Below are 25,948 nucleotides of genomic sequence, written 5' to 3' on the forward strand. Positions count from 1 at the left end.
ATTTTTGGAATGTAATCTTTGTTGTCAATATTGTGCTTTCAAAAAATAAGATTCTCAAGAGACAGTATAAGGAGGGGAACAAGGCTGTTGAGGGGTAGGTAGAACAGGGCAGGTAGTTGGGAACAGAGGAGAATTTCTTTTAATTCAGTTTTGTCTATTGTGGGCCAGGCCTTGGGATATCAAGCTATATTGAGAAATAATCTCTCTCCTAAAGTTGCTTATAAAAATCTTAATAACTTAGAGAAATTTGTCTTTTTTGGAAGAAAATCCCAGATAAACCTAACTATCCGTGACGTGTTAGCTTAGTCTGCATGAAAGGGAACAATGGGTAGAAGTGCCCAAATTGTTCCCGCTAGTAAACGAATATGAATTGATATCCATTCTGTGCCAGACTCTTTTACATATATTATCTTATTTAATATTCTCGAGAATATTGTAAGATCCGTGTTCTTTCACTCTTGTACAGAGGAGGAAATGGAAGCTCAGGTGAAATAGTTTAGACAAGGTCAACAGGGGGTAAGTGGTAGAGTTAGGATTCCAACCTGACAAAAAATAGTTACTCTATGTTGAGGGTTTCTTGTGCCCCAGGCAGGGACTCGTGCTTATTTACAGTATCTCATCTCATTTCCAGGACAGCCCTATAAAGTGCTATTATTTTACCTTTTTCATAGGTAAGGAATCTGGGGTTTGGAGAGTTGCTTATGGCATACTACTACCTGGTGGCAGAACTGTCATTTGACTGTTTCGTGGATTGTGCTTCCTCTGATATTGCGGCAAGAAGGCGTCAGCACAGGGGAGAGACAGATCATGACTCCGGGGACTAACCTGTGGAGGGAAGACGGCAGATTCCAGTGGTCTACAGGTGAATTTTATGGGCTTATTTAAGTCATAGCAATATGGTATATCTGTAAGTAGTTGGGTATGTATTAGCTAAATGTTTAGAACATTTGCATTTGATCTTATCCATAAAGTATTGCATTCTTTCCAGGAAACTTCGAGGCATAAACTCCATTTCAGAACAATGGTAAGGCATTGTTTGTGTCTAACTTAGAATCTGCTGACTACGGATCATCTCAGACCTGTACTGGGAGCCAGGATGGCAGAGATGCTCAGATCTCTTCACAAGGATGATGTTAATAGGATTTATTTCCAGCCTGTTCTTGAAACTTGCTGCCCTCATTCATCCTCATTATCTCTCCTCCATCTTCTGAGTCATCTCACCTGAAGGTCCTAGAGTTCTGCTTCATTTCAGGAACTGTGGGCAACCACGTAGGTAAATAATGTTTTTATTCTTCCCTGATCTCATAAAAGTAGAACTGTGACTCAGTTACATTCTCCAGAGAGTCCAAGTTATACTCATATATGTCTAGGCCTGGAGTTAGTCACATAAACAGCGTGGGGTTGCTAAGCAATGAGGTACACATTTCATTAGTTGCAAGCAATGGCACTGTTTGCTCTCAGTGCCCAGGATACATGGGGGATTGCACGTTAAAGTTCTAAGAACACAGGTGCAGTAAAGTCCAGAGAGGCCATATGTGGTATCTTTTGACTCAATCCCATATTCTCTTTCCTCCTTCCCAAATCCCTTTGAATTAATTTTACACTTGGTGGTCAGGAGTGCAGTAATGGGGCTTGAAAATAGGAAAGAGGACTAATAGACAGTTCAGGGCTGAGCATGTCAGGCAGTGGAGGGGTTAACATGTAGGACTTTGTGTGTGTGCGCGTGCGCACACACGCGCGAATGATAAATAATTCAACTGTACAAACACCTATGGCTGGGTTCTATTTGCTTGGTAGGTTCTGATTTAAATAAGACAACTGGATTGACAGATGACCAGATAAGCTCAAAAGCCACCTAAGACTGGATTAGGAGTCTCCTGGTATGGGTCTTTGTTTTTTCTGGTTGTTAATAGTAAAACCTTATGGAATATGGGGCAGAATCCCCTTATGTGTAATAGTTGTGGAATCCCTCCTTCTCTTTCCCCAGAGGAAGCTGAAGTGGGGGGCATTCTTCCTCTTTCACCTCTAACAGTGTAAATCTTATTCCATCAGAATGTACTTTCTGGCATTTTGGATTGGAGATAGGAACACAAAGAAATAGAAATGGCAGGAATGCATTCCGTATTTCCAGTTGGGGTAGCTGCCCCCTGAAATCTTGTTCCTTCCATTCACATTTGGAGCTTTCTGGGGTTCTCTCCATTTTCTGAGCTTGCTCCTCTAACCCTTCCAGACTCTATTTACCCTCTATAGACATTCTTGTATCCCACCTTCCATGGAATTTTTTGTTTTGTTTCAGTCAGCCAGAATCAGTTCAGAAACCGGCCCCAAGGGTCCTGAATAAGCCACCCTTCCATGAGTTCTTTTTTCTTTTTTTTTTGGTACTGGGGATTGAACTCAGGGGCACTTGACCACTGAGCCACATCTCCAGCCCTATTTTGTGTTTTATTTAGAGACAGGGTCTCACTGAGCTGCTCAGTGCCTCGCTTTTGTTGAGGCTGGCTTTGAACTTGAGATCCTCCTGCCTCTGCCTCCTGAGCCATGAGTTCTTAATCACATCTGTAAAAATCTTCCTTCCTTCCTTCCTTTTTTTTCCATATAAAGTAACTTTCACAAGTTCCAAGGATTGAGCATGGATGTCTTTTAGGGACCACTTTTCAGCTACCCCTGTATCTTCAATGTATCCCTCAGTAGCTCTGGTGGTTGGTTTACTTCTCTGTCTCTCTTATCGGTCTAAACTCCTGGATCTCAGAAGGAAATTTTCTTACCCTCATTAATTCCTGGTTCTTTGTGTAGTCACACAAAACTATTCATTGAACAAATCAATAAAAAATTAAATCAAGATGAAGTTATTACTGCATTTTTTCCTCATCACAAGTTTTGAAGCTTAAAAATTCACAGGCAACTTTTAAAAATAAATAGCATGTTGATATGAAGGCTGTATCTCTGTTTAATAAAGTTGGTTTGCTTTTGAACTTCTCATGGTTCCCCGCTACTATAGGACTAAGTCAGCAGACCTGCAGCATGGGGACCTCTATTCACCTTGTAGGGCAGACATTGCTAATATTTTATCAAAAGCCCCCAAATCATCTTAGAATCCCTGACATAGGGTTGCAGGCAGCTGCTCCTTATTGTGTGAAGTGGAGCTGTGAGAAAAATATTCATGAAATTATGGTCAGAAGATAAAAAAAACATTCTCTTCAGTCTGGTCCCACCTTAGCCTCTTTCTCTCTGATTATTTTCAATGTTACGTCTACTTCAGGATCAAGCAGACTACATTTCTCCACTCTAGATTCATAATGTTCTTCTCTCCTAGCCAGGCAGTAACACTCCTACCGGTTGCAAAGCAAGTCTCCACTTCGAACAGAAGAGATTTTTCTTTAACCTTGACACACATATTCATTTCTTTTCATGCTGCCAAAAATGATTTGTTTTCTCCCCAGATCTCCAATCATAATCAGCATCTACTTACTGCAGTGAGGCTCCTTTTCTTACTCCATCATACTGACATTTAATTTATTATCTCTCCCCCAATACAATGTGGTAAACACTTCAAGTCTTTTTTGAGTTTTTCAGAGGAGACTCTCATGACCTGCCAAATGGCTCCATCAGTTGCCAAGTGATGCTTCTGAGCCCTCCTCCCGACATTGTGTCTGGTTATGGAGACTGTTCCCTGTGTGTCTGGTGTGGATCAGCTGTAGCCTGAACCCTGTCTCTGGGCTGAGTTGGAAGGACCCACAAGCTTCTGACCTTTACCTTCCCAACAGGGTGATTTCAATGGCAAAGTGAGTGATAACGCTTCCAAAACAAACAGCTTAGTCACCAATCAATGCACTCCTTCAGCAGGGAGAACACAGCAAATGTTTCCCCACAGCATTTTCTGCTGCATTGTAAGCCACCAAGCCCACTTAACCTTGGAGAAATTGTAGTGTGGAAATAAATTATCAAGATGTTGTCTTTCTTTAGTGTCATAATTGGCAGACTAACATCCTTTATACAAAAAGATAAGCCTGAAATTCATCTAAATCTCCTGAAACATGTATGTTTTGATCATTTATGTTTTTTTTTTCTTCTTGTGGTGCTGGGAATTGGACCCAGGGCTTTGTGCGTTCGAGGCAAGCATTCTACCAACTGAGCTATATTCCCAGCCCTCATTTGTGTGTAAACATTTTTTTTTTTTTATCACCCAATGCTGCTCTAGTGTGGATAGTTATTCTTCTCTTTTTGGTAATTGTTGAGATCTCTGGGATGGATTCTGATAGGGTAAGTATGGCTGTTCATAATAACTTGTCAATAGCTCTAATAGCTGATAATGGTAATACGGTCTATTCATTGAATGAATCAATAAAAAATTAAATTCAAGATGAAGTTATTACTGCATCTTTTCCTCACCACAAGTTTTGAAGCTTAAAAATTCACAGGCAATTTTTAAAAATAAATGGCATGTTGATATAAACACTGTTTATATCAAGAGCTCATTCATTCAACGTCGTAGTTCAAAGTGTGTATTTTTCATATCTTGGGAAGTAAAAATTAGGGCATGAGAAGCACACCATGTCCTTTGTGTGTGGAAGACATCACGAGGCCCTTAAATCATTGGGCTGCTCCCAGCTGCTGTAGTTGAAGCAAACTCATCTGGTATCCACAGACTATCAGCTGCCCAGCCTGTTCCAGCTCCAGATCCTTTTCTCTCTTTTTTTCCCCCCTTTCTAGGTTGTGACTCTGGAATCTTTGGTCTGAGATCCATTCTTCTCCCTCCTCCCACATTGACCGTAAGTAAAGTAACATGAAAATTTTTTTCACATTTTTTGCAGAGTTTGGAAAATCCTTTATACTTTCTACTGTTGGAAAGAGTGGATGAATATTCTTTTGTGATGATTTTTAGACGGTTTGATTTTATTTTAACTTGGCTCAAAATTTATCTGCCATCTTCAAATCCCCATGTGAGTTCAACTTCTGTGATAGAAGAAACATCATATAAAAATGAGAATTTTGTTCATCATTGTCCCTAGACCTCCAAAGGAACAGAGACAACTGGTCTACCTTTATCAATCTTTCCTTTTTTTCCTGCTGTTCTTTTAGAGGCAGTGTTTATGAGGAAAAATAAAAATAAAGATACACAGGGGATCCAAGAATGGTGAGTGGACCCTGGGCAGGATAGTCATCTTGAGTGACAGAGGATAGAACCTTGTCTAGTGGGAAGATGGCAGAAGAGAAGTACCCTTCACATGACTCTGTAAGTGAGAAGAGTCGGGGCAACAAAGCGGAAATTGTATTCCTAATAGAGAAAGAGGAGAACTCTGAAACCAACAGAGAAGTGACAGGAAACCATATCAGCATGGAGAAGGAGAAAGATAAATTAGAGAAAAGTACAAAGTGTTTGAAACTTCAGTCCCAGCTACCCTATTCATGGTGGGGTGGTGAACCATGGTGGGGAACTGACCCTGCAAGCATAAGGTAAGTGGGAGATGGCACAAAACCTCAATGACAACAGCAAACTGGCAGACCTAACTGTGAGGCAAACCTGTGGTTCTTACAAGCTTTCTCTCCCCATAAATAAGACTTTTTATTTGTCACTATTAAAATTCTAAATTTTAAATAGATTCTTGGACGGTGGTTCATGTCCATCAATGCGTTCAACTTAGTGCTTGTCGTCTTATCTCTAGTAGTTTTCCCAGAACTACTGTCTTCACCAAGAAGCTCCATGAGTTTTCCCATTTCCACCCTGGTCTTCTTCAGTATTTTTACTTTTCTAACAAAGACATCATAAAGAGGATAAATAGACTGGTGAACCTTTTCTATATCTTTCCCAAGCTGTCTGGAATCAATTTATTGATCACTTCTTTCAAGTCAGTTTGGCACTTCTGGGGTCATGATTTCTGTTATCTCTTTCTGGATTAGGCAGACCAGTTGGTGCTGAGTATAAGAGGGCTTCTGCATTTGATTGTTGCATTTTTAAAAGTAAAACCAACAAAGAACAGATGCAGAAAATAGCCATCCATAGTCTTGACATGAACTTGAGCTTCAATCATGGTCTGCCACTCTTTTGGCCATGAATCTCATTTTATCACTGGTAAGATCCATGCATTAGAAGTTAGGCAGTTTTGCCCTGCACATTCTCAGTAATTAGCTTGAATTTTCTAAATGCAATTTAATTATTCTGCAGATCAGCAAGACTTACTTCAAACACATGACCCTTGAGGCCATCAGATGCAATTTTGATTCCTTGAGTTCTTGTGGCTAATATTTTCCCAGTATTTCTCATATCGAACATAGCTAGTGTTTTAAAACATCATACCAAATGTTCTTAGAAAATTTTCTGCTTGGCTTCCTTCTTGCCACCTTTTATAAGGTGCTTGTTCTTGCCTACTGCCAAGGTGCTGCTTAGAGAGGTGCTCCTCCTGTATAACAAACCAGTTTTAGAGAAGGGATTCATTATATGACTCAGCAGACTCTAAGGGTGCTATAACCAGGAGCCATCTTGAGAAGGGTCTTCTGTTAGGGACTAAACTGCCCTAGGAATCAGAAAACAGAACAATCAATTAAAACTCCCTAGGGACACCCCACTGCAGTGACTGAGGTAAGAGAGCCACATGAAATGGTTGAGATAGTAGTGGTTAGAGAAAGTGTCTGTCACAACTCTGCAGAGGGGTTAGAGAAGTGGGGAATGTGGGCTGTGATTGGAAGGGGACTGGAGGGCTCAGGGGTCTGTGACCCGGACTTCTGTGATAAAGAGCAAGACCAATCATATGAGGTTTAGTGGGGATGGGGGGCAGGTCTAACAGCACTTAGACTGAACCTGGCAAATCAAAAATTAAAAAAAAAAAAAAAAGGAAACTGGCAAATCATTTAGCTTACCCCTACACCCTGACCCTGCCTGTGTCCCTGTTATCCAGTGCAGAACTTAGCAGTGTGATTGCTTACCCCACTGACAAATGCGTTCCAGTATACTCCTGACTTTAATGTTTGCCATTCACCGGGCTCACAGACTGAGGGCTTCTGAGGCAAGTGTGTACCCACCTGGCCGGTCCACACACTCCTGAAGCTCAGTCCATACACTAAGATTCTCAGTGCCTCTGACTTTTAGCAGGCTCCTGAGTGTGCATACAAAAGATGTCAGGAGTGAAAACAGTTGTTCTGTTGCCAATATTATCGTAATCTGCCTGGTGAGACACATGGGACAGGGTGTGCCTACATACCATCTGGATCCATTTGGTCGAAGTTGAGAGGAATCACAACCAGCTTCTTCTGTGACCCATTATCTTCCTGCTATGCCTGGAAGACTCCCAAATTAGAAGACTCAAGTATCTCAGGTAGGAGGAATTTTTGACCCATTTTTTTCTTATCTTATTCTTTCTGTCTTCCTTCCTTTTTCTATAAATTCTTTAACTGGATCCAAGCATTATTAATCCAGTAAACCATCAAAACTTTAAGATGAATAAAGGAAAAACAAGTGAATATAGATTATTCAAAGCAATCAGAAGAAAAACAACAAAATGACAGGTACTAGTTCATGTCTTTAAATAAAAATTCTGACTATAATGGTCTTAATTATCAAATTAAAAGATGCAGTCTAGCTGATTGGATTATAAAACAAGACCTAATTGTTTGTTGACTACAGGAAACTCACCTTATCAGCAAAGACATACACAGACTGCAAGTAAAAGGTTAGAAAATGTTATTCTAAGCAATTGGAATAATAACAGGAAATCCTCACAATTTCAGTGAGCCATTTAAACCCCACAAACCTTCAGCTGATCATCTGGAGTCAGTCCAGTCTTTACCAAGAACTGGCTTGTGTTTTTGTGCTGATCACCCAGTAGCTGAATTGCTTCTCAATATTCTGGATGCTTAATTATTCTACCATTGCAGGCAAATTTCTTCTTAAATGCCTTCATTAGTTTCTTTTTTATGGTAATCATCAGCAATCCCTTGGATAGTAGTAGGGGGTCTTCCTGATGTTTCTCTGTTGATTTCTCATATGGATACAATCCTCAGTATCAGCAGGAAGCAGGTTACCACCCTTACTTGAATCAGTAAAGAGGTAGAAAGAGTGGAGGTCCTGGATAGTGGACACACCATACGATTCCTTTGCTTGGGCGGAAATGGCCTATGGAAGGCAGTTGTGGAAGAAGGAGTGAGAAGGGAGTTCATCAGGAGGTTGCTGAGTCCTCATAGGCAGCTCCGTGACTTGGATCAAAATTCTTAATATAAGACTTGAAACTTTGAATCTACTAGAGGAAACGGAGGAACCCCTTCAAGATATTGGCACCAGGCAGTGATTTCCTTGACAGGCCTCCAATACCCCTGGAAATAAATGGAAGAATTGACAAATGGGATTGAATCAAATTGAAAAACTTCTGTAGAGTCCATCGACAGGATAGGAGAAAATTCTTGCTAGCTATTTTTCTGACAGAGGATTGATATCCAGGATATATAAAAAAGTCAAAAAATTTAACAGAAGAACCAATAACCCAATCAACAAACAGACAAAAGATCTGGACAGATATTTCTCAAAAGAAGTACAAATGACCAATACAAATATGAAGAAATACTCAACATTTTTAGCCATCAGGGAAATGCAAATCAAAAACTTCATTGAGACTCCAACTCAGCCTAGACAGAATGGCTGTCATCAAAACCAACAAAAACAAGACAAAATTAGAAAAAAATCCCCAACAATAACAAATGTTGGGGAGAATTTGGAGAGGAAGGAACACTTAGACACTGCTGATGGGAATGTAAATTGGTATAATCATTATGGAAAACAGTATGTGGAAGTTTCTTAAGAAACTAAAAATATAGTGTCCTAGGGATGTGGCTCAAGCGGTAGCGCGCTTGCCTGGCATGCATGCGGCCTGGGTTCGATCCTCAGCACCACATACAAACAAAGATGTTGTGTCCACCAAAAACTAAAAAATAAATATTAAAAATTCTCTCTGTCTCTCTCTCACTTCTCTCTTTAAAAAAAAAAAAGAAACTAAAAATATAGAGCTATCACATGATCTAGCTATACTACTCCTGGGTATATACCCAAAGTAAATGAAGTCAGCATATAAAATAGTTCTCTGCATACCTATGTTCATTGTGGCACTATTCACAATACCCAAATTGCGGAATTAGCCTCAGTGTCAGTCAACAGATGAATGGATAAAGAAAATGGAAAATGTGATATATAGACACAACAGAGTTTTATTCAGCTATAAAGAAAAATAAAGTCATGTCATTTGTAGGAAAATAGATTTGGAGGTCAGCATGTGAAGCAAAATAAGTTAGATAAGTATCATATGTTTTCTCTCATATGTGGAAACTAAAAATCAAAAACAAAACCTCAAAAACCCCAAAATGATGTCCTGAAAGTAGAAGAGGGGTTATTAGGGAAGGGAAAGGAACTGAGATGGAGGGAATAAGAGAAAGGAGAGGGAAAAGGAGGGAAAAAGAGAGTGTGGATATGATCAAAGCATGATATATGAGTATATGTCACAGTCAAACCCATTAATTCATACAATTAATATACATTAATAAAAATAAGCACCTTGCTTAATAAGATAAAATTATGCTAAAAGAGCATTTCCCCAAACACTTTGGTTTAGAGGTAATAAAAATCTCTAACATAATTGAAATGATGTTTCCCATATTTTAGAGTAAAAATTGCCAACATTGACCTAGGTACCTGAGGTCAATGTTCAGTGCTAGTATCTTTTGGGGGAAGGAAAGTCTTTAGGTTCTGCAGTTAATAGGTCCTCAAAGCAGTTAAAAACACAATTTTTGCTTTATTCTCCAGGCCAGAACCAGACCAATTAGAAATCAGGTCCCTTCTGTCTTATTTGCTTTGCAAGCATCAAAATATGAATGCTCATAAAATTGCTCATCTTTAGGTTGTTTTCCAGTGTGTTAAGTGCTAACCATCTGATATTTGAGCTACATGGGATTAGAAAGAGAAATATCAGTGGGGACAGCCTCCCAACACGACAGATTGTGGGGAGGCCTCTAAGCTACAGCAAATGGTCATTTGGATTCTCCCATGACCATCCAGAAAGGGAGGTGAGGGCTGCAGTCTTTGGATGCCTGGTATTTTACTCTTGGATGCAGCCTCACGGAAACATCTGGTCCAGTCTTTGCAGCAGGCAGGCAACACTGATTAGTGTTGTTTATAACAAATAACGAAGGACTTTAATTTGAAAAGAAGCTATTTGGTTTTTTTTTTCCCCAAATACTTGGTTTCAGGAAAACAAGAATGTTCTCTGGAAAAGGATGCCAATCAAATGTCGTATTCATAAAAGACGATGACATGACCAGAGAACAGACTTTGGGAGGGCATGGTTCTCATTGTTTGATGAATGTTCTAGAGCAGTGCTTCTTAAACTTGAATGTGCTCGTCAACTTGAAACCACAAATTAGTTCTGTGGTGGGGCCTCAGAGTCTGACTTCCCAGCAAGCTCCCTGAGGACGGCTGATGTTGCTGGCTGTTGACCACTCTTTGTGAAGCAAGGGTTTGTATTCATACTCATGTGTGGGCAGGGAGGGTATGTATAAGAACTAAATGGAGAAAATTCTTTCAGGTAACAAATTCTCCTTTTCCCCCAACAATACTGTCAAATTGAGGTTAATGAGGAACATATTTATTTTTTAGTTTTATTGAGATATAATTTACATACCATAAAATTACCCTTTAAAGTGTATAATTCAGTGATTATTAGTATCAGTTGTGCAACCATCACTGCAATCTTCCTTTAAATAATTTCTACCACCCAACCACCCTTTGTGCTTGTCTGCCATCATTCCTCATTTCCAACCAATGATCTATCTCCATAGATTTGCTTCTCTTGACTGTTCTTATAATTGTAATCATACCACCTATGGTGCTTGGGTTTGATTTCTTTCATTTATTATGATTTTTTCAGATTCATCCACTTTCAGTACTTTCTTCATTCTTATGAGCATAGGGTCTTTGGGAAAGTTTTTCAGGGTGGTTCAAGGGGCTCCTTGTTGAGGACTACCATACATTAGTTTAGAAATTATTGTCTTCTTTTCAGATTGAGGAAACAGAGGCTAAACTACTCCATGCAACTATGATTGAAATCAGTATGGTTTTACTTCAAACCAAAGGCCCTTCTTCACGATGCTCACTCTTCATAAACCCTGTGGATAACAGGTTGAGGTCAATTCAGGCATGAAGTGCTCTTTCAGAGCTCACCAGAATGCAACCAAGATGAGACTTTGTATCTGTCTTAGCAAGGGGTAGCAGTCAAAAAAAAAAAAAAACATGTTTCCAACTTCAAGAAAACCTTGTAAAGGGATTTTAATCTTGTTACAGTCTTAAAATTCCTACATGAGACACAGAAGGGGGGCATTACACAGTATGATTCATATATATCAAACTAACAATCCTCTTTGAGTGCCACATCTTCTCCAAATTACACTTAGTCCATCAACTGTCTCTTCCTCTGGGCCTCCCTCCTGTCTGTGCTCTCCCCTGCCTTCTCCCTCAAGCTCTAGCTTGTATTGCTGCCTTGTCTTCTGCTACCTCCTTCAGGGAGGTGTGATTTTTCTTTGGTTTGGGAGTTCCTTGCCCTTTTAATATGCATTGACTTAATCTCTCTCTGTCACCCCCCCACCCCGTATCTATGTGTTTTTATCCATTTCTGAGTGGCTTCCCAAGAATTTGTGAGGGTGGAGAAGGCTTTGTCTAATTTTTATTTTATTTTTCTATCCTGATCCACAGGCATTGGGGTGGGTTGTGTTCCAAGCAACCACAGCTTGCCATTTGAAGAGATGTCCAAGGGGTCAAGCATCAATGCAGGCTGGCCCATGTCCAAACTAAAGAGGGATAAAACCCATTCCTCTTCTTGCCTGATCTTCCTTAGCTCCTGCCATCCCTGTTTCAGTAAGCTTTTCATCACTAGAATCAAACTTAATTACCTTCAGTTAAAAGGTAATTAACTTAAAAAGAGAAAAGCCTTATTTTTGGCTCGCAGTTTTGGAGATTCCAGCCCAGGGTCAACTGGTCCCATTGCTTTGAGCTGTGGCGAGGCAGTAAGAGATGGGGAGGAAAAGATCAGGTCTCTCTTTCTCTTTCAAGGGCACAACCTCAATGACTTAAAGACCTTCCACCTCTTAAAGGTTCTACTATCTCCCAATAGCACCACCCTGAGGACCAAGTCTTTAACACACGGGCAATCACAGGACATTCAACTCCCAAACTATCACAACTCCTGTCCCCAAAGCCAGTCTAGAGTCCACCTTTTTGATTAGTACCCAGTAACAAAATAATTATTTAAGGAAACTTTGAACACTTAATAATTTCCATTCACCTCAATCTAACAGTTTGGCTCTTGTTCTGGACATAGAATCTGTTCACAGTGGGTCTTATAATCCGGGCTGTCTATTACATGCTGGGCATGAGCAGAGCAACTTGGCAATTCAACAGTTTTTTTTTTTTTTTTTTTAACTCTGATCTCTACTTTGTCCATGACCTGGGTGCTTCTCCCTTCCTTTCCTTATTTAAAAGTGAAGATCTGGCTACCCAGAACCCCAGGTCCCAGAAGAAGATTCAAAAGGTTTTTTGCAGCTTGTCTTCTTCAGTACTTTTATTTTCTAGGTGTGGAAACTAAGGTCCTCAGAGGTGAGGTGTCTTGCAATTATTGTCAGTAATTTAGCTCTCTCTCTGTTTTTCTCTGCTTTTGTGTGTGTGTGTGTGTGTGTGTGTGTGTGTGTGTGTGTGTTGTGTGTCCCGCTTATATGAGAAACAAAGGGGAAGAAGAAAAATAAAATAGATTCTATACATAGCCAAGAGCAAAAAAAATGATAGCAGAAGCTAGGAAAACAATAACATTTGAAATGGAAATAAATCCCCAGACACCTGTCTCTCTGGCAGCTGTCATTTGAGATAGAGGAGTGACACGAATATTAACATATGGTGTTGGAAGCAGCCAGGTGACACGTTAGTGCTTTCAGGGAGAAAAGGATTCTGGATAGCTTCTGGAAGTCACATGTTGAACACAGTCCTGCGTGCGGCACATCAGGGGCTTCATAAATATTTGTTGATGGTCTCAAGTAAGATTACAAAAGGTAGGCATGCTTCAAGGTGTGTGCAGAAGGAATAGGCTGCCGTTTCTGCATTTGCAAAGGCCAAATCTGGTTTGCTCTTCTCTCTGGGCTTGCAGGGCTCTTTGTGGTCTTGGGAGTGTGTCCTGCTCTACAGCAGATTTGGCTGTGTTCAAATCCGCGATGAAGACTTAGTGAGTGCTCCCTCCTTTTTAACCCTTCCTAGAAATCAGAATTCAGAAGGCATAGAAAGGAGAGGCAGGGAATATTATGTCTTGTACGTTTGACGTTGAATTTCTGTTTAGCCACAGCAGCTGGTGGTAATAGGGCTTTTCTGCTTGTAGAAGAATCTCACATAGGCTTTTCTCCTTGGTTCCCTCAGCAACCGTCAAGCCTGGACTCCTGAGAACACACGTCAGGCTGCCTGAGTCCAGCTCAGTGCCTAGTATTCTGTATGCTCTGAGTTCTTTCAGGCCTGGCCACCCATTGAGATTTCCATGGCACCCTACACACTTTATCCCAGCACCTCCGCAGGACCTTTCCTGGGTACTGCTTCTCCGTCAGTGTATCCTCTGGCAGAGCTTCCCTCAGAGTCTGGGGCCCCCATAGCCCTGGCTTCCCTCAGGAGATGTTCTGTGCTCAGGGCCAGGAGATCATGACTCATGAACTACAGGAAGTTCTTGGCATGCTCCCTGCAGGCCGAGAGAAAATTCAAGCCTCAGAAGTTGTGCTTGAGAAGGAGGACAGCACAGACAATGGCAGTGAAATCCACGGTGGGAACACACCTGCAGGTCCATAGGGAGACTGGCCTGGGCCGCACAGTTTGTGTGGGGATCTCAGGTGTCCCTTCACTTCCTATCTGAGCCAGATGCACTAGATTTCCATACACACACTGTCCATATTATGCATTTCCTCCTCCTCCTCCTTCTTCTATTAGGTACAGTGTCTCTGGTTTAATTCCTAGGTCCTTGATCATCCTCCTCCTCAGTCCCCTTTCCTCCATGAGCCTTTCTTCAGCTGGTACTGAGGAAAGTGGCTAAGGTTACACCATACCTCGTGTGGGCTTATAAGGACTTTTTTTTTTTTTTTTGTACTGGAGACTGAATCCAGGGATGCTTTACCACTGAGCCACATCTCCAGTCCTTTTTTATATTTTATTTAGAGATAGAGTCTTGCTGAGTTGTTAACACCTCACTCTTCTGCTGAGGCTGGCTTTGAACTCTCCATCCTCCTGCCTCAGTCTCCCGAGTTGCTGGGATTATAGGTGTACTACACTGTGCCCAGCATAAGGGCCATTCTTAAAGGTGATGTTAGTCATCCATCCGTCTAGCCATCCATCCATCCATTCATTCATTTTTTTAAAAACAGTAAATATAGAAGTTCCTCAGTATCCATGGAGGGATTGGTTCCAGGACCCTGGTGAATACCAAAATAGGCAAATACTCAAGTTCCTTATAAAAAAATGGCATGATATTTGCATATGACCTTGCATATCTGCCCATATTTTAAATTATCTCTACATTACTTATACACCTAACACATTGTAAATGCTATTGTTTTTATACTGTATTGTTTAGGGGATAATAACAAGAAAAAGGTCTATATATGTTCAGTATATTTTTTCCTTCTCTTCCTCTTTTTCTTTTTAGGAAAGGAAGAAGTGAAAGGGTCTTTATTTACAGTTGCCATAATTGTTCACTGAGAAAATCCCAAAGAAGACACAAAGTGAGTGAGTTTAGTAAATTTGAGATTCAGATTAATATACAAAAATCAATTATGTTTCTATATACTAGCAATGAACAAGTAAACATTATAATTAAAATAATAGCATCATTTACAATGAACATGGGATTCTTTTTCCATTGCATTTTTAAAATTATTTTTTATTTTTATTTATTCTAATTTGTTATATATGACAACAGATTGTATTACAATTCATATTACACTTATAAAGCAAAATTTTTCAACTCTGATTGTACACAGAGTCACACCATTCATGTCTTCATACATGTACTTAGGATACGTGTCTATCTCATTCCACTGTCTTTCCTATCCCCATGCTCTCTCCCCTCCCTTCCCACCCCTTTGCCCTATTTAGAGTTCATCTAATCCTCCAATGCTGCCCCCTCAACCCTATCATGAATCAACAACTTTATATCAGAGAAAACATTTGGCATTTGGTTTTTTGGGATTGGCTAACTTCTCTTAGCATTATATTCTCTAACTCCATATATTAACCTGCAAATGTCATAATTTTATTCTCTTTTATTGCTGAGTAATATTCCATTGTGTATATATACCACATTTTCTTTATCCATTCATCTACTGATGGGCATCTAGGTTGCTTCCACAGTTTAGCTATTGTGAACTGTGCTGTTACAAACATTGAAGTGGCTGTGTCCCTGTACTATGCTGTTTTTAAGTACTTTGGGTATGGACTGAGGAGTGGGATAGCTGGGTCAAATGGTTGTTCCATTCCCAGTTTTTCAAGGAATCTCCATACTGCTTTCCATATTGGCTACACCAATTTGCAGTCCCACCCAGCAATGAAAGAGTGTGCCTTTCCCCACACATCCTTGCCAACACTTATTGTCATTTGTGTTCTTATTAGCTGCCATTCTGACTGGAGTGAGATGAAATCTTAGAGTAGTCTTGATTTGCATTTCTCTGATTGATAGAGATGTTGAACATTTTTGTCATATATTTGTTGATTGATTGTATATCATCTTTGGAGAAGTGTCTGTTCAGTTCCTTGCCATTTATTGACTGGGTTATTTGTTTTTTTTTGTGTGTGTTAAGATTTTTTAGTTCTTTATATATTCTAGAGATTAGTGCTCTTTCTGATGTGTGGAGTGGTAAAAATTTCCTCCCAAAATGTAGGCTCTCTGTTCACTTCACTGATTCTTTCTTTTGCTGAGAAGAAGCTTTTTAGTTTGAGCCCATCCCATTTATGGATTCTTGATTTTAATTCTTGCACTATAGGAGTCTTACTAAGGAAGTCAGGGAGGGCCTAATCCGACATAATGGAGATTTAGGCCTACTTTTTCTTCTATTAGGTACAGTGTCTCTGGTTTAATTCCTAGGTCCTTGATCCACTTTGAGTTGAGTTTTGTGCATGGTGAGAGATAGGGGCTTAATTTCATTTTGTTACATGTGGATGTCCAGTTTTCCCAGTACCTTTTGTTGAAGAGGCTATCTTTTCTCCAATGTATGTTTTTGACTCCTTTGTCTAATATCAGGAGCCGTTCTGGAAGTAGCTATGTACACATCTTTAAGTCCTGAGTAAAGAGGTACTGAACATTGCAATCCAATTGGACCTTACCTCCACTAGGATAAGAGAGGTGCAGCTTCAGAAGTGGATGTCACCCGATGGGGTTTGATTATACCCACCTGTTTATTGTAACCCTACCCCTTGCCTCATTTGAATGGCTTCTCCCCAATAAAACCTAGGTTTGAGGTGTGCTATTTCTGCTTTTTCTATTTCTATGAGGAATGCCATTGGGATTTTGATTGGAATTGCATTAAATCTATATGGTGATTTTGGCAGTATGGTCATTTTGACAATATTAATTCTGCCTATCCAAGAACAAGGTAGGTCTTTCCATCTTCTAAGAACTTCTTCGATTTTTTCTTTAGCATTCTGTAGTTTTTGTTGTAGAGGTCTTTCATCTCTTTCATTAAATTGATTCCCAAGTATTTTTTTTTTGAGGCTATTGTAAATGGGGTAATTTTCCTCATTTTCCTTTCAGAGAATTTGTTACTGATATACAGAAATGCCTTTGATTTATGGGTGTTGATTTTGTATCCTGATACTTTGCTAAATTCATTTACTAGTTCTAGAAGTTTTCGGGTGGAATTTTTTTGTCTTCTAGGTATAGAATCATATCATCAGCAAATAGTGCTAATTTGAGTCCTTTTTTTTCTATCCATATCCCTTTAATTTCTTTCATCTGTCTAATTGCTCTGGCCAGCATTTCAAGAACTACAAAAATAGAAGAATATTAAATAGAAGTGGTGCAAGAGGGCATCATGAACATGGGATTCTTAATAATTAAATCTAACAAAATATGTGCAAGAGTTACTGAAAGCTACAAAGCACTAATGAAAGAACTCAAAGACATATATAAATAGGGAGAGAAAGACCCCGTGTTAATGAATTAGAATATTAAATATTGTCAGAAAGTTAATCTCCATAAACTGATCTATGAATTCAACACAATCCTAATCAAAATTCTAGAAAGATTTTCTTGTACAAATTTACAAATTAAAATACATTTTTTTTTCTAATCTTTGTTGGTTGGAGCCATGAACATGGACCCAAACCTGTGGATGTGGAGAGCTGACTGTCTTTATTATGAGCCCACCAGAGCAGGGCCTGGGAGACGATGCAAGGTCTATCCTGATGGAGTGTTGAAGAGGGTGCACTTGGAGGATAGGACAATAAAATAGGAGAAAACACTACAGCATGAAAGAGGAAGGACAGTGTGCCTTGGAGCATGTGGCAGGAACATCTAACTACTTATCAGTGCAGTCTGGATTCGTTAATTCAGAAGAGGAAATTCATATGGTAGAAAGTCAGGCAGTACAACTGACTGCCTCAGGAGAGGTTAGCGCTCTGAGCCCTGACATCCAGTTCCAGTCTTGTTCCTAACCATCCGTGGCTTTAGCAAGTTAGTTCACTTCTTGACCTTGTTTTCCTTCTCAGTACAATGAGGGCATAGGTCTTGATGGCCGCTGAGGTCCATCTGTGTGCTAAAGAGTTTGGTGGGAACCAGATGCATCTGATGTATTTCTTCAGGAGGTTGATTCTCTCTCTATTTTTGGATAATAGGTCGCTTGGAAAATTGTTGACTTTCTTCCAAGAAAAACATCCTGAAGCCATACATTTTGCATGTAATTTCAGGGGACTTTCTCTCTGTGTTGGACAAAAATCTGTTGAATCACCAGTGCCCTTGACACAAGGGTGTGAAACCCAGTGAATTTGACTTTGTTTGTGGAACATTGACTCCAACCCTTAAAGCAGAGGCTCTAGGGGTATAGGAGCCCTTTGGAAAATGAACCCCTGGGAAATGTTTGAGTGAACTCTTCCTACCCACTTTTGTGTCTGGGAAGCTGCTTTCCCAGAGCTTTTGTTTATCTCCAAGGAGTTGAGAGGCAGTGTACAACTGTTGAAGTATAGGCTCTGGTTTATACTGTGGGGAGGCTACATCTGTTTCTACCATGAATTGGTGAGTAATCTTGGGCAATTTACTTAACCTCTGTGTGCTTCAGTTTCCTCATCTTATAAACTATGGAGGATATTAACATTACAAAGAAAGTGAATAATAGCTCAACAAAAAAGAGCAACCATCAATATTAAAGCAGCTCTGTGTATTGATTATCTCCTACACGAAGGAAAGACTTTTTAACCTTGAATGAGACACCACCATGTTGATTCCATGTCACCTTATGTCAATTGGATTGCTACAAGTATTATCTTCAGCTGCAAGTATTGGGAGATAAGGACATGCATTCTGTCATAGAATTCCATGTCTGTAGTTGGTGGTGTAGCTTCCATGGCAGTGGCATTTATAGATCCCAATTTGAGAAACCCAGAGCTGGTGCTTAACAAATGTTGCAGCATTTGCTGAAAATCTTTTTTAAAACTAAAGGGACTCCAACAGAAGACTGTGAACCCCCAGATTTCAGGGTGCCATGTTCCTTGGATGGAGGAGGCTTCCCATGGAGTCTTCCATGTTGGAATAGCTACTGTGTGGTCTCTCCTGCTTTGGTTACTCACATACTAGGACAGCCTTTGGCATTATTCTGGTTCCATCATGCAAGGAAGAGGTCTTGTTCAAGGCCTTTCCTTTGTAGGAAGTGTGGGGAGAGGTACCAGGCTCCCCATCCCCCACCCCGACTTTCTGCTATCTCAGTTGCACATGCTATGGTTACACTTGGAGTTTCCCTCTTGCTGAACCTCAGAGGAAGGGAGGGGAGTGAGTGCCCCAACTCTGCAGCCCTTCCTATGCATATCCCAGGCAGCAGAGGCCCCCAATCTAGTTGATATATATCTCCTCCAGTTTTCAGTAGTTTGATTTTAAAAGAAAGAGTTGTGGCAGGTGAAGATTTGTTATAATTTTACAGTGAGCCAGCTCTTCTCAGAAATGCTTCTGACCAGGTGTGGGCTTTCTTTGCAACAGAATGAGAGCCCTGTGACACAGAGCCTTAGATCCTGCTGCAGCTTGAGTATGGCAGCTCTAAGACTGGCCCTGGGGTGGGGGTAGGGATGGCATGGCTGGGAAGTCCTGTTTGTTCTTTGCTGACCAGAGAAGGCACAGTGCTCATCTGGATTTAATCAGCTGTCAGCTGGTTACTAAACACTAACATGCCCACAGAAGATGACTTTGGATGGCCTGTTCATAGCTGGGTTAGAGGTGCATGTGTTCTGCCACCCTGGGGCATGGCATTTAATTGGAGGGGGTCTGTTTTTCATTATAGAGGTTGGCTAGAAGTTAACTCTCCAGGTGGTAGTATTTTTTTGACTTCAAACATGTTTCTCCCAGTGGCCAGAATTTCTCTCCCTTTGCCAAGGGAATTAGTCCTCCTGGGTTTTCTGACAAGCCCCTTCTGTAAGTGCTGGTAATGAGTCATGTGGATGGAGGGGAGCTGGGCTGGCAGATCTCAGGCAGCAGTCTTGGCTCTCCCTCTACTTTGCCCAGAAGGACCTCTATCCTGTTGTTTTCATGTATATTTTGTGCAACAGAGAGGGACCTAACTGCCCAAGAATGAACTTTCTCCATTGCCTTGGGCTGGGTAATCTCCCTGTCAATGATTTCTGTATATAGAGAGCAAAGACACAGAATCCCTCTAGAAGGGAATAATCCAATGGGAAGACAGGTCATGCACACCTATAGTGGAATGACAAGCTTACATCACAGGGAAGGAGTCATCCCCAGGCAGCAGAGGCCAGGGTAAGGAGGGGTGTGACAGCTGGATGAACCAGGCTGGGTTTGAAGACTTATGGAATTTGGACAGTGGAGTACTAACAGTAATATTGATGGGGACCATGTAGAGAGTACTTAGAGAGTACAAGAACTCTGCTAAGAACTATGCAAATACTAATTCAGTCTACAAAACTGTCTGGTGGCTGCTACCACATCTATTTTATAGAGGAGAGAACTAGGTCAGAGTAATTAAGAATTAAGTCAAATAGCTGGTAAGAGGGGATCTAGGATTTGAACATAAGTGAGTCCAGCTCTTTTATTTTCTGGTGGTTTTGCGGGGCATGAATTTTCAGGTGTCTCTTGTGTTTCTGTATGTTCCATGAGTGGGCACTGGCTGATTTTGATTTGCTTCTCTTTCCAAAGATGTTTGTGGAGTGAACAGTCTTGAAAGGCAGCACTGAGATCTCACTCTAGAACAAGGAACAGAAGTGATCACTGCTCATTATAAAGGATTCAAGTTTCCTAAGCATTGGATTTTTCTTCTGTCATGCAACCTCACTGCATAAGCACGTGTCAGCTGGCTCTCTTCATTTTGTTCTCTGGGAACTGGAGCTGGGGAAGCCAGTGTCCAAAATGTTGGTGCTTAGACTGCTTGCCATGTCAGGAGTAATAAAGTCCTTTGTCTCTGGCTCAGGAGTTTGTGTCTTCTGCCAGCATCCATGGCACTGTTGTAAAGTTTTAGTTTTTAAGTAAGGTTAAAAAAAATATCTCAGACCCTTCATAGTTCTTGACAGTGGTGTTTTGTTGTTGTTGTGTGTTTATGCACATGGAAGCTGGATCACATGGGAATAGGGAATGAAGTGGGAGAAGTGTAGAACCTTGAAGATCAAAATGGAGAAGTGTGGGCTGGGGATATAGCTCAGTTGGTAGAGTGCTTGCCTCGCATGCACAAGGCCTTGGGTTCAATCCCCAGCATCACACACACACACACACACACACACACACACACACACACACACGGAAGCAATCTGTAATGGTGGCCCATTCCTGTAATCCTGGGTACTTGGAAGGCTGAGGGAGGAAGATTGTAACTTTGAGTCTAGCCTGGGCAACTTAATGAGACCTTATCTCAAAATAAAAAATAAAAAGGGCTTGGAATGTAGCTCAGTGTACTGGGTCCCACCCCTAGTACCAAAGGTGAGGGAAAAATATGGAGGCAGGAATAGGAAGAAATCAGTATGTGAGTTTGTTCTGCGTGGAGAGCTTGTGTGAGGGAAAAAGTGAGAGATAAAGTTGAACAGACTAGAGCCTGGCAATGTCTCTTCAGTATGACACCTAGGGATAGATTATAATGTTCAGCAATGACAGCACACTCACTCTGAGCATTTGGCTGCAAGGACACCAACAGCCCACACTTCAGTCCTGCCATGCCCAGCTGCCTCATGATTTGGGGCCCTGCTCTTCTCACTTTGTGCCTGCCCATTTCTCTGTTTCCAGACATATATGGACTTCACTGGGAAGGTCTTAAGCAGCTCCAGCTCTCCCGTGCTGGGCACAGAGTTGGCTTTTGAAATGCTTTGCATTGTCTGGCCCCCTTTTTATCCTGAACTGTGGCTAAGGAATACAATGCTGGGTGTCATTTCTCTTGGCAGCCAGGCTGTATTTTTTCTACCTGACTCCTGCTTTTGGCCTTTCTCGCCCTGGATTATAGCTTCTGGCTGGTGTTTGCCTGCCCTGTTTGGGATGTAAACTGCCCAGCCTCACCAACCAATAGAAAGCTGGACAGTGACAAAGATGAAGATGGTCTCTGGTGGCTAACCATCTGGCAGGAGTGGAAGGAGGCTGGAAATGATTCTTCAGGCTCCCCATGGCCTAGAACACCCCTAGGAATGGGTCTTCTCTTCCCTTTTCTTTCTGGTTTGTGCTCTTTCTTTCCTGCTCCAATTCTCTAAGGATAAGACTCTTGACCCTGATATGGAGATACCCTTAAAATCTGAAAGTTGGTGTGGAAGGCATGGTGGGTCCTGCAATTGGGAAGGGCATCTGGTAGGACTCGGCCAATACTTCCTTGGCCTCACCATGTCCATGCAGGCCTGCCCCACTGCCACCTGCCAGTGCAGTGGGGCAGGCCTGCCAGAGAACCTGCTTTTGCTGCCAAGGCCCTCTTTCCCTGCATCCTGGGTAGATTAGAAATGTCAGAGCATCGATGACTTCCGGAAACACATACAGAAAAGAGATGAAAAGCAAATGGTGTGTTGGTGAATTATGGTACAACTCAAGTGGTCTGCAATGAATATCTAATTGGAGTCCTTGAATGGAGTAGGAGGTGGCAAAAGAAATATTTTGCAGGAATGGCTATATCTTTTTAAAAAGTTTTTAAATATATAGATATATTTTTAGTTATAGATGTACATAAAACCTTTATTTTATTTATTTATTTTATGTAGATTGAACCCAGTGACTCACAAGTGCTAGGCAAGTGCTCTACCACTGAGCTACAGCCCCAACCCCAGAAATGGCTACATCTTATTTTATTGTTTTAATGAATTATGATTTATTTAATCATTTCCTATTGTTGTACATTTATGTTATTTTTCATTTTATGACATTAGCTCTAACAAACATTTTTGTATCTTAAAAATATTTCTATATCTTTCTACTGGCCGAAAGGATGTAAACATCTTTAAAGCATTCAAGATTTATTTTCAAATGATCCTAAGACATATTGATCCAAGTTACACTCTCAAGAGCAATCTATGAGGTACCTTGTACCTACATGCACGTTGGTCACTCTTTGCCCTTTTATAGGTGTAGTGATATTTTTGTTGTTGTAAAGCTATATGTTCCTTTGATTATTGCTGTAAAGCTATATTCCTTTGATCATTGAAGTTAACTATAAATTTTACTTCTTCCAGAGCTGTGTACTCATATCCATTGTTCATTTAAACTTTGTATTATCCATCTTTTTCTTGCTGAAATTGATTATGGAGGCTGGAAAGTCCAAACCGCAGACCTAGGGAGAGCTGATGTTCTATTTTGAAGGCCATCAGGCAAGAAGAACTGATAGTGTAGATTTAGTCCAAAAGCAGAATGATGAAGAATTCTTTTTTACTTGGGGGGAGAGGAAGTCTTTTACTCATGTCAGGCCTTCAACTGAGGGGATAAGGCCCACCCACATTATGGATCCTCCTTTGCCCTGTAGATTAAAATGTTAATCTGGTATAAAACCTACCAATGTAAATACTAATTTCATCTAAAAATACCTTCACAGAGCACCAAGAATAATGTTTGACCAAATACCTGGGTACCTGATATCTCAGTCAAACTGATACATAAAATTGATTATCATGAGTACTTACAGGCCAGCATACCCCAGAGAGATAAGAGGATAAATTCAAACCTTGACCTCCAGCTAAATAACTTGTCTTTTAGAGCCTCCAAATGAAATTATTTTGATAGTGTTCTGTTTTTGCTAGAATGGGACACAGATTTGTTTCAAAGGAAGCCTCAATTATTATGAGGAAACTTACCCTAAGTGATGGGAAGAATATAGTACAGATATAAACATGAAATAAGAGTAGCGAATCTTTTTTGCTCTCATCTTTATTTCAAATTAATAAAGTTGTATCTGAGTTTTCTTTAGTATCTCTTATTTTTTTTAGTTGTAGTTGGACACAATACCTTTACTTCGTTTATTTATTTTTATGTGGTCTGAGGATTGAACCCAGGGCCTTGCACGTGCTAGGCGAACGCTCTACCGCTGAGCCACAACCCCAGCCCTCTTTAGTATCTCTTCTAAAAACTCATTAACTTTTTTTAATGTTTATTTTTTAGTTGTACACATACCTTTACTTTGTTTATTTATTTTTATGTGGTGCTGAGGATCGAACCCAGGGCCTCACATGTGCTAAGCGAATGCTCTACCACTGAGGAGCCACAACCCCAGCCCCCTCCCCCCCCCTTTTTTTAAAAAAAAGTTTATTAAAAACTCATTAACTTTTATTTTCACATTTAACTTTTACAATTGTATAAGGAAGATGGGAAGATACCACAATTCCTTACACTTGTGTCTCCTAAACTTCAGTTATTTGCTTATTATCTTTAATGTTGGGTTGTCTTAAGCTCCATTATACCTGCACTGTTATATGATTTAAATCCACTACAGTTTTTTATTTTAATCCACTTAATATATTTATATTATTTTGCAGTACTGGGGATTGAGCCCGGGGCACTCTACCACTGACTTCATCCCAGCCCATTTTAAAATTTTTTATTTGGAGACAGGGTCTCACCAACTTGCCCAGGCTGTCCTTGAACTTGCAATCCTCTTCCTTGACCATCTGAGTAGCTGAAGTGTGCCCGATTTATTTAATATATTTTAAAACCAAACTTTGCATCACTTATTTATTAATAATAAATATAATAAAACATTAAAAAATTTTAGCTATCGTTGTCTGCATAATACACTAAAACAATATTGAGTAAAACTTGTAAAACTTGTAGCTATTGTCTGTTTCTGAGCTGGAGGCCAGCTCTTTCTTAGTTAGGAAATGAGCAAATATTAGAGGCTTGTTTGAGGTTAGCACTGAATGGAACCCTTTTTCTTGATGTAATCAGAAGATTTGAAAAGCTCGAAGTTGTTTAATCATTAGTCATAAAACCTGAAACACCTGCCATGTTCTGAATGTTTTTTTGTGCGCTGAATCTTAACTCACAGTGTGATGGTACTAGGATGCGGGACTTTGGAAAGTGATTAGATCATGAAGGCCGAATACTCATGAATGGGATGAGTGTCCTTATAAAAGAAGCCGGAGAGAGACCTTCAGACCTTTCCTCATGTGAGGACACAGAAAGAAGGTGCTGTCTATGAACCAGGATGTTTTAGTCAGTTTTCATGCTACTGTGACAAAAGATCTGACAAGCATAATAGAGGAGGTAATTTATTTGGGGACTCATGGTTTCAGAGGTCTCAGTCCATAGATGGCTTGCTCTATTCCTCAGGGCTAGACGTGAGGCAGAGCATCATAGTGCAATAATGTGGCAAAGAAAAGCAGGTCAGGACATGGTCACCAAGAAGCAGAGAGAAAACTCTCCTCACCATGACAAAATATATACCTCAAGGACCCACCTCCTCTAGCCACACCCGGCCTGCCTACAGTTACCACTCAGTTAATCCCTACCAGGGGATTAATTCATGGATTGGGTTAAGGATCTCATAACCCAATCATTTCACCTCTAAACCATCTTGATTGTCTCACATGTGAGCTTTTGGGGGATACCTCATATCTAAATCACAACACAGGATATGGGTCCTCAACAGACATCAAATCTGCCAGTTCCTTGGTCTTGGACTTCTCAGACTTTAGGGCTGCAAGGAGTAAACCTCTGTGTATGAGCCACTCGGTCTATGCTATCTGGTTATAGCAGTTCCAACATGCTAAGAAAGTATTACTCCTATGTGGAGCATACTGTCATCTCTCCATATAACCACAGATAATTGTTTGTTTTTATTTGCATGGTTTGTGAACAACAGATATTGAAGGCATGAGTGATTTATTTATTGAAAATGTTCAGACACTTTGGGTGTTTGAATTAGGATAAAAATTTATATCCCCTGAATTTGAGTCCTATGTGTTCTCTTCTGGATTGGTCAACATCTGGGCTTACAGAGACAACCTTCTCTTCCAAGAGTTAAAATTTGGTTCTTCTGGGAGGCAAAGATTGACTGGTCAGACACAGAAATTTTCCTAGTCTTAAGGCTGAGTCCTTCTTTAACTGGCTTCTGACAGCAGCCAAACTCTGCTTCCACTTCTTTGGGACTGTTTACAAAGCCAAGAATTATCCCTTAAACAATCTCTTCTTTAAAAACCTCTGAATAATTAACAACAGAGTGGCTACTGCTGGGTTTCCTTTGGGGGAAAAACAGAAATCCTAGAGGGCTGTGCTTCAACTTGCTTGCCCTAAAGCCTCATGGAATT

General features: G+C 40.5%; 1 protein-coding gene and 2 pseudogenes across 1 annotated transcript in view; 1 reads left to right on the forward strand and 2 right to left on the reverse strand.

The window, feature by feature from the left end:
* Positions 1-4,713: 4,713 nt before the first annotated feature.
* Gem (GTP binding protein overexpressed in skeletal muscle) overlaps positions 4,714-25,948 on the forward strand; it is a 67,464-nt gene continuing 46,229 nt past the window's right edge. Inside the window, exon 1 of the mRNA XM_078016912.1 lies at positions 4,714-4,769. The gene's annotated coding sequence lies outside the window, so the exon portion shown is untranslated. The remainder of the gene's footprint in view (positions 4,770-25,948) is intronic.
* LOC101968739 (small ribosomal subunit protein eS1 pseudogene) lies at positions 5,585-6,433 on the reverse strand (annotated as a pseudogene).
* LOC106144981 (eukaryotic translation initiation factor 1-like) lies at positions 6,631-13,651 on the reverse strand (annotated as a pseudogene).

This window comes from Ictidomys tridecemlineatus, chromosome 7 (assembly GCF_052094955.1).
Source record: "Ictidomys tridecemlineatus isolate mIctTri1 chromosome 7, mIctTri1.hap1, whole genome shotgun sequence".
Taxonomy (NCBI): domain Eukaryota; kingdom Metazoa; phylum Chordata; class Mammalia; order Rodentia; family Sciuridae; genus Ictidomys; species Ictidomys tridecemlineatus.